This window comes from Phaenicophaeus curvirostris, chromosome 5 (assembly GCF_032191515.1).
Source record: "Phaenicophaeus curvirostris isolate KB17595 chromosome 5, BPBGC_Pcur_1.0, whole genome shotgun sequence".
Classification (NCBI taxonomy): Eukaryota; Metazoa; Chordata; class Aves; order Cuculiformes; family Cuculidae; genus Phaenicophaeus; species Phaenicophaeus curvirostris.
The window spans coordinates 61,788,568-61,802,699 of NC_091396.1; the positions used below are offsets into that span (position 1 = coordinate 61,788,568).

The following is a 14,132-nucleotide window of genomic DNA, read 5'->3' on the forward strand; positions in this document are numbered from 1 at the left end:
AGTAGGCACCACAGCATCCATCATTAAAAGAAGATACACGTTGTGAAATCAAGTATCACCTCATTTTTTTAAATAAGTGAATTAATTTATTCATGTTTGTACATTAAATTGTATACAATTTCAGATAGCATTACAGTTAGAGTAACAAAAGCTAGTTACCAAAAAGAAAATACAAAACTAAAAATTACTCTGGAAGCTTATTTATTACAGAAGGAAAGTTGTAAAATCTCAAGTCCAGTTTGGTGGTATTGGATGAAATATTTAGATGTTTAAAATGAAATGTTTTTTTTTTAAAAAAAAGGTGATTTCTATAAAAGTGTATCTAAGGCAGATTTTATCATACATTGATTTTAAACATTTGGATAGAGGGAAAAACCTGAGATCTATACCCAAAAGCTGTTCTCTGCAGAAGAGACAGACATTTGTTTGCCTTTTGTAGCAAACAGTATATATAATCGTTACTATAAAAGTTGTGCTGCACATTAGCTGTAGTGCAGGTCACTTTCATATTAAGTGCCAATAAAGGCTTAGCAAAATATACAAAGTCTTAAAAGGTGAGGCTGCTTAAAGCATTAATTGTATACACATTGCACACTATAGTAAATACTCATGGTTCAAAAAATACTCACATGGCATTTGCCAGTTCTTACATAATGAACTGCGCTGGAATGAGAGTCAGGAATAGTGACTGTTACACTGTCAAATTAGCAGAAAGGGAGAGGCAGATCCATGGAGGCTGGTGTCTTCCCTCAAATGGCCAACAGTTCGCTCTTCCTACTGGTCCCAGGACTCATAACGAAGTTTTGTTGCCTAATGTGAGGGCAAAATGTTTCTGTGTTAATGGAAGTTTCACTTGCAGCTACCTCACCCCCTTCCTACCTCTCCAAAGGTTTCCTTTAAGCCCCAGACTTAAAGTTCTTCCTCTGCTATTTTCCTTAGGCCCAGGTAGCACTCAGTAGTATTTTTTGAAACTATTCAAGGTTACTTTAAGTCCTGCCTGAGGTTGCTGAATATTTTTTCACTCACATTTTTCTCTTCTTGGCCAGAAATGACTATTTCTCAAAGCTGCCTCTGAAAGAGTTACAAGTAGGATTTCAAATACATTAGCAATTTCTCAAAGTATATTCAGTAAACAATACTCTTCTATATTTCTCCTACCTCTCCTGCTTTCCCCTTGCACAGTTTGGCAAGGTGTCCCACTTGACTCAAGCTGCAGTACCAGCCAAACTCCTGCGCATTCTCTAGCAACAAGTCCTTTCATGCACTGTTAGCCAGGACCTCGGAGAGTCTCACTGCGCTGCTGATCAGCAGCTTAAAACTTAATTAAAACCTTCTAATCAAAGGAGATAAATCAGGGGAAGAGTTTGTTAACGCTTATCTGTAAAATACTGGTTCTCATCACATTTGTAGGAGTCGTGTTGCTTGTGTGGGATGACTCAGAACAGGTGTAAGGCTGCTGAACTGTACTCGGGCAGCAGACAAAGTTTGTGTGCACTGTGCTGCTCAAGTTAAATGTTGGGGTTACGAGTGGCTGGGGAGCTTAACAATGGTGATAAAGCAGCAAGCAGCCACATGCTCACGTTTGCAGGCAGCTTATGAATTACAGTTCTGATTATCAATCAGGAGAACAAAGTCCCAGAACTCAGTGAGGCTGGTTTGGGTTTTTTTGTCTCCCGTAACTTTGAATTATGAACTAAGGAACGTCATTTTCATCAGCCATAAAGTGCCCAGCAATATAAGATGGAAGCGTCTTTCACAGGGTCCTGCCCACATCTCTGTTCCTGTTGTGAAAACCCAGCAACTTTGAAACTTCATAAAGTAGTAAAAACCCCTAGCCAAGTTTAGGTCTGGAACAATATTTCCTAAGGCACGTTCTTCAGTAACAAGAAGTAACAGCAATGAGTGAAAAAAACCTAAGGAATCTAAAAGTCCAATGCCTACTACTTTTCACCTAACAGCATAAGATCTTGGGAAACCCTTTGCAGTGCTTTTCTTCAGGTATCTGAGCATAAAGCTTAAGTCACATTCGCAACAACCATCCATAGCTTCTGTTTTCTCAGCAATAAGGCCCTAAAATCCTGAAGTAACCTCCCTAAGTTCTGCCTCCTTTGCTTACCTTATGCATGGCTGCCAGCCAGCTTGCTGACAGCATCTTGTTACAGCTGAAGTCTTCACCAGCTGTGAATTTCATCTGCGTGAGCTCCTCTGATCCTGGTACCTTGTACTGCAGAACCATCCCTATGGCACGAGTATTGCCTCCTGAAAAATGAAATTACATCTTTGACAGCAACAGGTTTTACTATCGAAGTAACGCAACTTCTCGCCAACAAGCATGTTTGAAGAACACGAGCTCATTGCTTTATTCAAAGCACTAATAACTGCGCCATTGTGACAGTGACCACAGGTATTAATGACAGGCAAGGGAATGTGCAGCCTCGATACTGTTTGATTCTCTGGCAATCACTGAGGTGGGATTTCTTTAAGCCACCAGGTACAGGCACCAAGAAAATCCTCCTGGTTTAATATTGCTATTCCTCTCTCCAGTAGATACCAGTTTCATACTGTTGCATGCAGTTTCTAAAGTGAATTACTAGTGTCCAGTCAGACATGATATCAAAGAGCAATTCTTGCTTGATCCAGGGCCTGGCACAGCAGTCAAAAGCCCTTCCAAATCTGGCGAAGGGTGGAGGGCGAGAAAGATGCTTGTGCCAAACTAGATGACGACTGGCAATATCATTTACTTCCTGAGGGAAATCCGCTACAAGGGACATTGCCAGACAACAGTGCAACAGCGAGACAGTTGTATTTTCCACTCCAGCTGCACAGAGGTTAAGATAAACCAAAGCAAAATCACAGAAATAAAATAAAAGCTTTGCTTACAACAGCACATCAAGCTTCCCATACCCCTCACTGGCACTGCTGATTTCCTGCAGTTGCAGCGAATAAACTGAGCCCCAGAAACAGCTCCGCCACATACAGACACATTTTGCAAACTGTGTGAGAGGTCTCCTGGAGCCTGTAATTAATATTTGAGAAGCCATAGGCAGACAATGTCTGTCTAAGCAACAACATGATCAAAAGCCCAAAACTGATGTGCATAAACATAGCTGTTACCATCTCTTCTAGGATAAAGTGAAATCCAGTTGCTTCATCACTTGCTCCCCTGCACCCACCTGGTCAGACTGACAGATCAAGGCCTTGCTTAGACACAAACCAGTGGAAATCCAACACCTACAGCCCTGACCGATTTTTTTTACTCACACTGCCCATGTCTGGCATTACAGGACACTACTGACTCAGGCAAAACACACCTTACACAAGTTATTGTGTTTATTTTAAAGAAGTGTAAAAGCAAGCCATTAATTCATTCAGTGAAAAAAACCCATACTGGACAGCATGCAGTGTATTGCTCATTCCCGGTATACACAATTCAGCTCACATCTGCTGAAGGAGGTGACTTCTAATCCTGTGTATATAATTTCTAATATCGTATATATCATTTCTTATCCTCTCTTCTAGCGTGAATAGCACATGTGGTCTAAAAAAGGCCTCAAGAAGTTTTAGTTCTCCGAAATGTTACAAAACAGACATTCTCAATCTTAATAAAAAGGCAGATGGGAAGGAACAGACACATGTCAGATTTGAACATCACTTGTCTTAAGTTGAACAGATACAGATCAAGCGCTGCAGAGGAAGGAGGATTGTTGGAGGGGGTGATGGCAACATGCTCAGGTGAGTCATGCTCAAAGGTACTGGCGATACCTTCAGTAATATGCTGGCTCTCCAGAAGGCTGGTCTAAGTGTATCTTTTTCTACCATCACGAAGGCAGGCAGGCAAAAAGATAAAGCAGTCAGAAAAGTAGTGAACAAGGAATTACAGGAGCATTAAGTAACTCAGCAACACATCTGGCTGATTTGAATACCAAGGGAAGTTTAACATTAACATGCTGTACTGACCGAATATGGTGCAGACAGGCTGTCTGATTAGAAAATTCCAGCAGTGACAGAAGTGTTGCTAAAGAACAATTATTGAAATCCTGACCTTGTTTGTCCTCATTTCAGTGAAATCATATTCAAGTTCATCCTGAAATACTCTAAGATCTGGTAAGAGAGGAGGTGGTTAGGACCTGCTCTCCAATTTGGATGCTACCAGTTTCATTTGGCCACCCCTTCATCCTGAATGAAATTAAGAAAGTGCAGTTTAAATGATTTATTTTTGTCCCCACAGTTACTATCTCAATCTCCTCTCAATTGTTTACTTCTCCCACATTAGAAGAGAAATCCCAGCTGGATTCTGAAATGGAAGCTACTAAAGACTAACAGTTGCCTCCTATGAGCTCTTGAATCAATTGATGTTTATATTTAGCCAAGAGAAAGGACCAGAACGGATGGTGACCACCTTTATTCGGGTTTATAAAGAAGCTCTCCCACGTTACAGCTGGAAGGCAATTTCTCTAATCTTATATTTTCCCCAAAATTCCAGTAGCCCCATAGTCAGGGTTTCACACCCCATGCTCTGAGAACAGCGGTAACTGACATAGTTACACCTAAATAACCTATGAACGCACTGCCTAGGCTTGAACAGTAATTATAACCTCACATTTTTTTCTTAATAGTTGATTTGTATTCAATGAAAAATTTACCTCCAGGAGTAAATCCTTCTGTAAGTATCCAACCAGTTGAAATCTGTATTATTTCAATTTCATAGTGGCTGTCTCTGTCCAAAACCAGGTACCTACACAACAGGAAAAAAAAAATTTTTTTTCTTCTACAATATCAGGTCCAAAACAAAGGAAGAATGTAAACAATCTCTCAGTGACTGGCTGTTTATGTTCTTTGGAGTGGGGAGAAATCAAGCACGAAAAATTACTTTTCATTGAAGATAAAAAAGCCCACAAAACCTGTAGTTCAGTTTGCCAGGAGATCCTTTCAAAATACTAAAAGCGTCCTCCCAAATTTCTAGAAGAGGAGGAGAACACAGAGTCTAAAATGTGTTCTAGCCAACCAAATTATAGGGGTGACCAAAGTACAGCTTTGGCTGTAACACTGAACAACTTCGAGCAGTGTTAAAATCATTCTGAAATGAGCTTTTTTCAGCGGTTACAGATTTTTCCCTGCCTTCTTTCCAATAAGCCTCCTATGAGCTGGCAAAACCCCTCTATTGCAGTGGCACTGAGACACATTATCAGTGAGCGGAGTTTTGTTTCAAGGTCCCTGATCCACTGCGAGTTAATTCAAATAAACTTACTCAAATAAAGTTGTCTCTATCCTTTCAGTTCAATTATTCTCTCAAATATCCTCACAGCAAGTTATTCTCATATTTCATATAGGTCATCTAGTAACACAGCTGTAAGAGCAACAATAACATAGTTTACAAGTGCAATTTCTGTCAATCTTTCTCACCTTGGAAAGTCGACAAACAATAAGCTCAGGTTTATCAGATGTTCCCAGAGTTACAAAGAACGTAACACCTGGAAAGAAATGTTTTAGTATTCTAATGCAGAGTTTAAGAAGGAACATTGAAAAGTATCAACAAAAATAACTATTTTTTACTTTCTGCACCCAATACACTGAATTGGATGAATTAAGAGACTAATTGAAACATTAAAACTATTAACGTCAGGAGAACACTCAAGTGTAAAGAGCTGGTATTCAATTATCATGTTCTGAATTGCGGGATCTTTCACAATTGCCATGTAATTTCTCCCACATGTTGCAGAAATACAAGTGATATCCAAGATTAATCTTTTAAAAATGAGTAGATTTGGAGATGGCAAGAATCAGCAATTAAAGACCCTACCTCGTCACCATAATATACACTATTGTTTCAGTATTCAAAAAAAAAATCCATCAAAAGAATCTCACAGCAGGATGCGACTTTTGGCTCTACTCTTCATAAACAGCAGAGACCCCTCCTGTTCATTACTGGAGGCTCAGTTCATTATAGGCAATGAACTTCAGCCTTCATGTTACATTTCCTCCTGCTCAGAACAGCTCCTCTGGCATCAGGAAAGTCATCTTAGCTACATTAGTGAGGTGATTCATAACTTAAAATAAAGCAGACAAGCCTAACCACCATACTTCCTCCATGCCTCCCGTTCCCATATTACCTAATCTGAATGCTGCTGATCTGGGAAACTGGAAAAACAACAACATGCAGCCCTGCCAAATGATCTGCAATCAATCTCCGCCTCCATGCTCTGCAGCCTCAGTGCAGCTTCCCCTTGCTCTGTTTCACCATCTGACACAGTCCCATGGACACCCCGGCTGCTGCCAAGGTGAGGCAGGGGCAGCTCGCAGGGCTCTTTGTACGACACTATGAAGTGAGGTATCACCTGGGGGCTCATTTTAGAGAAAGCCAAACTAATCTGGAAACCCACTCCTGCCATTTGAGGCCTGTTTTCCATGCGGGACTTGTTCATATGCACATATCATGCACATGGCTGGGTGTGACTGCTCTGAGCGGGGCTGCATCTCAGATCATTTGAGCATCAATTCCAAGCCCTTGCTGCAAGCGCTCTGTCTCGCCAGCGTCCTCTGAATGAGCCCCTGCTGGTTGTTGCCACAAGTAGGAGGTGGTGGAGCCGTGAGTCAGTCCTGCACGGCTTCGCCTTCGGCACGGATGGGCAGCCTTCTGCAGCCAACACCAGCTGCAAGGCCCCGACACATCCGCAAGAGGTTTGCAGCTGCAGAGGCTTTGGAGGAAAGCTCTGCACCTTTAAATTCATGGGGACGTGTGTAACAGACTGATAAAAGGGATTGCTGACCTCTACAGGACTGAGAGTTTTCACAACACCCAGCTCCACATGGTGGGCTCACACTGAGGATCTGAGGTCTGATGTGGAGCTGAACACTCTGCGTCCATGGAACTGTTGCATGGAATGTGGGAAACCTCGGCTGGTCCGAGGAGTTAGACTGTGTGAAATTATACATTGGCCTGGGATAGGTGCCCGTGTATCCTTGGAGAAGCTGGAAGGCACCAAGAAGAGCCAAGTAAACAAGATTAGGAAGCTGCCAGGCCGCAGGTGGAATCGCCCAATTATGAAGTTACAAGTGAGAAGGAGTCATCCAATTATGAACTGTCGGTCTTTAGCTAAACCAATCGTGCATGGACACGCAGCTCAGGAAGGGGTATAAGAAGTCTTGTAAAATGAATAGAGATGGGCTTTTGGCCCACAACTTCTACGTGTCATGGATTGCCCCGACCGTGACATCTGGTGACCCTCGACGTGATCACGGCACTTGGACCATGGACCGTGAACTGGAGACCTGTAAGGACTTGGACAACGGATCTGCAGAGCCATGAGTACACAGAGCAGCTGAGCGGTGGAGGAGTGGGGCTCTGGAGCTGCAAGCTGAGCAGTGGAGGAGTGGGGCTCCAGAGCTGCCAGATGAACAGTGGAGGAGTGGGGCTCCAGAGCTGCCAGCTGAGTGGTGAAGGACAAGCTTTTCCAACGCTGCCAGCTGATCGGTGTGGGAGAGAGTCTCCAGAGCTGTTTGCAGAAGAAAGCACCTGGATTGAGGTCAGCTGCTGGGAAATATGGATACTTCCTTAAGTTAGGAGGAGACAACGATCATTTCTATTTGGAAAACGATCTTGCAAAAACGGGGAGTTAAGTTAGAAGAGTCAGACTTGTGAAAAATGCTCCGATGGAGTAAAGAACAGGGATATGAAGCAAGCGCCGTAACGTCCTTTAATGTTACTATCTGGAAGGAGGTGGGCGATAAACCGGTTGACTCTGCTACGTGGGGGGATAAAGACGCAGCAGCACTTTTACCAACATGACGTTGAGCAACAAAGCTGGTGAAAGGGCTGGAGAACAGGCCTTATGAGGAGCGGCTGAGAGAGCTGGGGTTGTTTAGCCTGGAGGAGGCTGAGGGGTGACCTCATTGCTCTCTACAACTACCTGAAAGGACGTTGTAGAGAGGAGGGTGCTGGCCTCTTCTCCCAAGTGACAGGGGACAAGACAAGAGGGAATGGCCTCAAGCTCCGCCAGGGGAGGTTTAGGCTGAACATTAGGAAAAAATTTTTCACAGAAAGGGTCATTGGGCACTGGTAGAGGCTGCCCAGGGAGGTGGTTGAGTCACCTTCCCTGGAGGTGTTTAAGGCACGGGTGGACAAGGTGCTGAGGGATATGGTTTAGTGTTTGGTAGGAACGGTTGGACTCGGTGATCCGGTGGGTCTCTTCCAACCTGGTTATTCTGTGATTCTGTGATTCTGTGATGTCTTCTTTATGAGACCCTGACTGATTTTAAGCTGCAGCGGGACCAGGCAGAGGGCATCGCTCCTGCTCCTGATACCGTACAGCATTTTGCGCCTCCCGTGTCACTCCTTGCAGAGGAACTGATTCCAGGATATAGGCTGGATAACACAGCACGCCCTAGAATTCATGACCTGCGGAGGAGAGGGGAGCTTTGGGATGATTCTGACGATGGGATGTGCACCAGACACCCTTTCACGGCCGGTGGTAAAACTATTTGAATACCTGTAGAGCTGCCAGACAATCCGGGATCGTTGCCATCTGATACCGATAGTATAGTTCTGGTAGAGCCGTCGGCCCCACCACTTTCTCTGTTAGATGAAGGACATGAGCACTGCGTAAATTTGTCAAGGTACCCCCCAGTCCCAGAAGAAAGGCCTGATGAATGGGACGATGAGATGTGTGGGGGTGGGGAGAAAGAGAACGAGCAAAGACAGAGTAGAATGACCATTGGAAAAACTTCTTGGGGGTCCCTCTTGCAGAGGAACATCTCAATTAGGGAATTTGCCTCTGACAAACCAGCTGGATGAGGCTACGCGTGAGCGGATGGCTCAGCGTGCCCTGTTCCTGGAGCAGAAGACGGCTCGGCTATGGCAGGAGATAGAGAAGGCAGAGGAGGAGAAGTACGTGGAAGAGAAGACCCTGGAGCAGAGCGGCTTTGCCTCGGGTACCCTGCTCTGTGACACCTTGCAGCTGCGTCCCTTGTGGGTGATGGCTGCAGTCCTGGTCCTGCCCTTTCGCCTCTGCTGGTGGTTCTGCAGCATGTGGCAAGTCAAGGGGAGGGATGACAAAAAACAAAAAGAGCCGGAAAGAAGTTGTGAAGAGGTTCCGAAGAAGAGCGAGGAGGCGAAGGAACTGGTATCCTCTTTAATCCCTAACACCAGACAGCACTTGTCAAATACTTCCTTCCCTCTGCAGGAACCTCTGCTGCTCCTACACTGCCTCTGCACTGACTCGTACCTAGATGTGCAGAAAATTGCCCGCTGGTTTCATGCAAACATGAAAGCAGCCTGGGAGGCTTTGCCTCAATCGTCCCAATGCACCGTATGGATTCTACCCTCTGGATGCTCCTGCAACTACCAGCTGGAAAGGGACGGACAGATAACCCCAGCCATTGAGATTATCTTTGGAGTGCGGCAAGGCTACTCGGACATCTTCCTGAGCAGCCAGACTTCAGGGACCCCCAGAGCCCCAAGGACAATGTGGTCAGTGACCTACGCCGTGGCAGAGGTGAAGTTCTTCAGGTGGATGGCCAGGCAGGCTCCGACGCCCCGTGTCTACCTCAAATGCCTTCAGACCTGTGCACGCATCTGGGTAGACAGCAACTTGCCCGACTATGCCTACAAGACAGCCGTGATGCACCTCCTGAGCGCTGCACGCCGCTCACGCTGGGACATGGAGGATTTCGTGCCGTGGATGTGGGATATCAGGCGATACCTGCGCCGCTGCGTGGATGAGGGACGCCTCAACCACTTCTTCATTGGCAATGAGAACGTGCCCTGGGACATAATCTTGCCTCCAGGATTCCAAACGGCTGAACCGCTCAACCTCTTCCAGTCCCTCAGACGCCACCCGCGTGCCTGTGCCAGGGCAAGGCGTGAGCTCTGGCAGGTCCGATATCACTTGGCAAGAGTGCTGATCTTTAACCGCTGAAAGAAGACTTCACATACAGAGCTTTGTCTGGGGGTCTCACGGCTGGCGGCACAAGATGGCATCAACCACCTTTCCCAAGGGAAGGCCCCTAGAAACAACTCTGCTGAATTGAAACAAGGACAGTCCCCCAGCAGGAGCAAAGGGCAGACCTGAGCTCACCAAGAGCCTTTCGCCTTTTCGCCCTTTCGCCTCTGCTGGTGGTTCTGCAGCGTGTGGCAAGTCAAGGGGAAGGATGACAAAAAACAAAACGAGCCGGAAAGAAGTTGTGAAGAGGTTCCGTGGACGAGCGAGGAGGCGAAGGAACTGGTATCCTCTTTAATCCCTAACACCAGACAGCGCTTGTCAAATACTTCCTTCCCTCTGCTGGAACAGAGCAGCAGGCGCAGAGGATGCGGTGCTTCCTCCATCACCCAGAGGAAGAGCCCAGAGGGAATCAGACCCTCGGCCTCCTACACCGCCTCTGCACTGACTCGTGCCTAGATGTGCAGAAAATTGCCCGCTGGTTTTATGCAAACATGAAAGCAGCCTGGGAGGCTACACTGGCTTTGAAATGGTTAACAGAGAAGCCGGTTTGGGTGGATCAGTGGCCTCTCAGTTGTGAAAAGCTTATAGCCCTGCAGACTTTGGTAGCAGAACAACTAGCTGCAGGTCATATTGAACCATCCCATAGCCCGTGGAATACCCCAGTGTTTGTGATTAAGAAAAAAATCAGGAAAACGGCGATTATTACATGATTTATTTCGGATCAATGAGGTGATGGCAACAAGGGGAGCTCTTATCATTAAGACCCGAATGAGGGGCTCAGAATTGTTGGCAAGAGACCCAGAAAAAATCGTCTTACTTGTACAGGTAGACGATTTTGAATGGTGTCTAGCTAACAGTTCGGCATTGCAGGCCGCATTAATAAATTATACAGGACAAATGGAGTATCATTTTCCTTCTCATCCGTTATATAAGTTAGGAAGTCAGATTCGTATTGGACAGAAACAATTAAGCCAGAAAGAACCTGTGACAGGTCCTACAGTATTTACAGATGGATCAGGATGCACTGGAAAAGCAGCTGTTGTCTGGTGTGATGGTCACCAGTGGCAACACATAGTCGAGCAGCAAGAAGGTTCCCCTCAGATCGTGGAACTTCGTGCTGTTACATTGGCGTTCCAGCGATTCGCTTGTGCAATGAATATTGTTACAGATTCAGCTCACGTAGCGGGACTAGTCCCGTGACCGGATAAAGCACTTTTGGAATCCCTGCGTAGCACAACCACTATTTCCCCCGGTGTTAAGGTTAAGGTGAAAGACCTGCAAAGTGGACAATAGCCACCTCCGTGTGATTTATTAACCTGGGGAAGAGGGTATGCTTGTGTTTCCACAGATAGTGGCCCTCAGTGGGCTCCTGCTCGCTGTGTTTGGCCTGTTGTGGATGGTCCGTGCAAGTGAAGAACGAATGGTGCCACAACCGAAGCAGATACATCTCCTCTAATATGTCACGCTCTTTTTCTGTTCTAGTTGGTTTTGCTTGTAGGGATCTTTCTAGTTTGTGGGGATAGAGCATGGGGGGTGGAATTCTTTTGAAACTTTAGGATGGGCCATGTGGCTTTGGGGAGCTTATGTCACCGACATCCAACCTAATTAGAAAAAATTATAGCAGCCTGAGTATTGGCACCTGGGGTGGCTACGGTGGCCACCTTAAAAAGCTAATGAACTTGGAATGTTGGCTAGGTAAGCAAACCAATGCTACATTGATCTCACTGAGTGCTTTGTTAACTGATGTTGATAGTGTTAGGTATGCTGTATCACAAAAAAGAACCGTAATAGCTTCTCATTATTAGTCTAAGGACATGAATTTGAAGGCTTTGAGGGAATGTGTTATATCGGATAAGGAGTCGGTGGGTGGAATTAATTGAATGGCTTGCTTAGAGGATGGGGACTGTCGAGGTAGTTATTATATTTGGTAAGATCTAGAATGCTGATTTTGCTCGTTGTTGCGTTTGTGTTACTAACGTTGCCATGTCTTGTGTCTCTGTTGCAAGGGCCCTGCAGCAGAAGGCACAGGCAATTTTTGTAGCAAAATACAAAAAGGGGGAATTGTGGGAAACCTTGGCTGGTCTGGCAAAACTTTCTTCCCTGTGCTGCAAACAGCCATCAGTGTGGGCAGCACCTTCCAAGGCTGCAGTCCCTGTGAAGATGATGCTGTCTACCAGCTGCCTGTGGCCCTGAAGACAGCTCGTGGCCACACCTTCCGCCTGGAGCTGGGAACCACAGGGGAGAAACATCCCCATGAATCACTCCAGGGTTTGGGAAGAGCGGCTGGAAAGCTGCCTGGTGGTGCAGGTTGACAGTGGTTGAACAGGAGGCAGCAGGGGTTCCAGCAGTCAAATCACAGAATCATAGAATCACTGAATCACCAGGTTGGAAAAGACCCACCGGATCATCGAGTCCAACCATTCCTATCAAACACTAACCCATGTCCCTCAGCACCTCGTCCACCCGTCCCTTAAACCCCTCCAGGAAAAGTGACTCAACCCCCTCCCTGGGCAGCCTCTGCCAGTGCCCAATGACCCTTTCCGTGAAAATAATCTTCCTAATTTCCAGCCTGACCCTCGCCTGGCGGAGCTTGAGGCCATTCCCTCTCGTCCTGTCCCCTGTCCCTTGGGAGCAGAGCCCAGCTCCCTGCTCTCCACAACCTCCTCTCAGGGAGCTGCAGAGAGCAATGAGGTCTCCCCTCAGCCTCCTCTTCTCCAGGCTAAACATCCCCAGCTCTCTCAGCTGCTTCTCATCAGGCCTGTTCTCCAGCCCCCTCACCACTCGTCGCTCCAGCCCCGATCCCCCCCTCACCCCACACGCGTGCCCCTCGCCCGCCAATCACGGTGGCGCGCGGGCCCCTCGGCGGCCATGGCGGGCAGGGCCTGAGGGGAGCTGGACGGGAACCCCGGCGGGGGCAGCTTGCAGGGCTCTTTGTACGACACTATGAAGTGAGGTATCACCTGGGGGCTCATTTTAGGGAAAGCCAAACTGATCTGGAAACCCACTCCTGCCATTTGAGGCCTGTTCTCCATGCGGGACTTGTTCATATGCACATATCATGCACATGGCTGGGTGTGACTGCTCTGAGCGGGGCTGCATCTCAGATCATTTGAGCATCAATTCCAAGCCCTTACTGCAAGCGCTCTGTCTCGCCAGCGTCCTCTGAATGAGCCCCTGCTGGTTGTTGCCACAAGTAGGAGGTGGTGGAGCCGTGAGTCAGTCCTGCACGGCTTCGCCTTCGGCACGGATGGGCAGCCTTCTGCAGCCAACACCAGCTGCAAGGCCCCGACACATCCGCAAGAGGTTTGCAGCTGCAGAGGCTTTGCAGCCTGGTAAATGTTATCAGGCCGATGACAGAGAGAAGGGATCAAGTGCAAGCAGGTCTGTGTTAACGCGCTGGGATGGTGGGAATGCTGTTATAGGGAATAAGGACGGAAAAGAAAAAAGGAATGGGATTTGTGCTACAGCCTGGGGCGAGCTATCGAAGCATGCAGCCAGTAGTGGAGGCCGGTTATGTCTGAGACACTCAGGAGCACAGCGGCCATCACCACTACACAGGGAACGAAAGACTCAACCAGCTAAGCCTAGAGCCGAGCACAAAATCAATCAACACGGTTGCAGCTAGAGAGTTGTAAGCTATAACGACAAAGTAGTGCATAAAGCTGAAAAGACAGGCATTGGATTGCGGAGCCAGTGCAAAGCGAGAGCGCTGCGTGAGCTTTTGCAGGTGAAGCAAAGCAGCAGCTCCCTAAGGATACTGTGCTGACAGCGAATGCATTACTGGCGTGTGGCAAAATGACCAAAAACCAGACCAAGCTCCAAAATCAACAGCCAGCTTTTTCCACAAGGGACAGACTATGGGGGTACATTTTCCCCTTGTGCCAAGAAACATCACTCCGGATGTGCAGAGCTGTGCAGAGCTGATTGACTGTATTGTCAAATTCCTGCCTATTGCGCTTTGATTGAAGAGTATATTTGATAATTTAAACTATTGACAAGTTACTGCTTCATGAAGTCTTTATAGGAATTACCTTTGCCCTCCATTTATAAGAGAACAAAGTGCACGTGCTGGAGTCACATTATTAACCGTAGCCTTCAATGCTTTGTCTACCTCTTCCCTTATAAAAGTGTTGGATTCACCAGCTTTGTGCAAAAGGACTTTTACTGCATTATCTAGTTCCTGATCCATGCTCT

The 14,132-nt window shown here is 46.7% G+C and overlaps 1 long non-coding RNA gene across 1 annotated transcript; it reads right to left on the bottom strand.

Annotated features, from left to right (window-relative positions):
* Positions 1 to 4,876, bottom strand: LOC138720590 (uncharacterized). The gene is made up of 3 exons (XR_011337431.1): positions 4,644 to 4,876; positions 2,117 to 2,259; positions 1 to 810 (listed from the first exon to the last, which is right to left on the bottom strand). It is a non-coding gene; the product is annotated as an uncharacterized lncRNA (long non-coding RNA).
* Between the last annotated feature and the right edge of the window lie 9,256 nt (positions 4,877 to 14,132).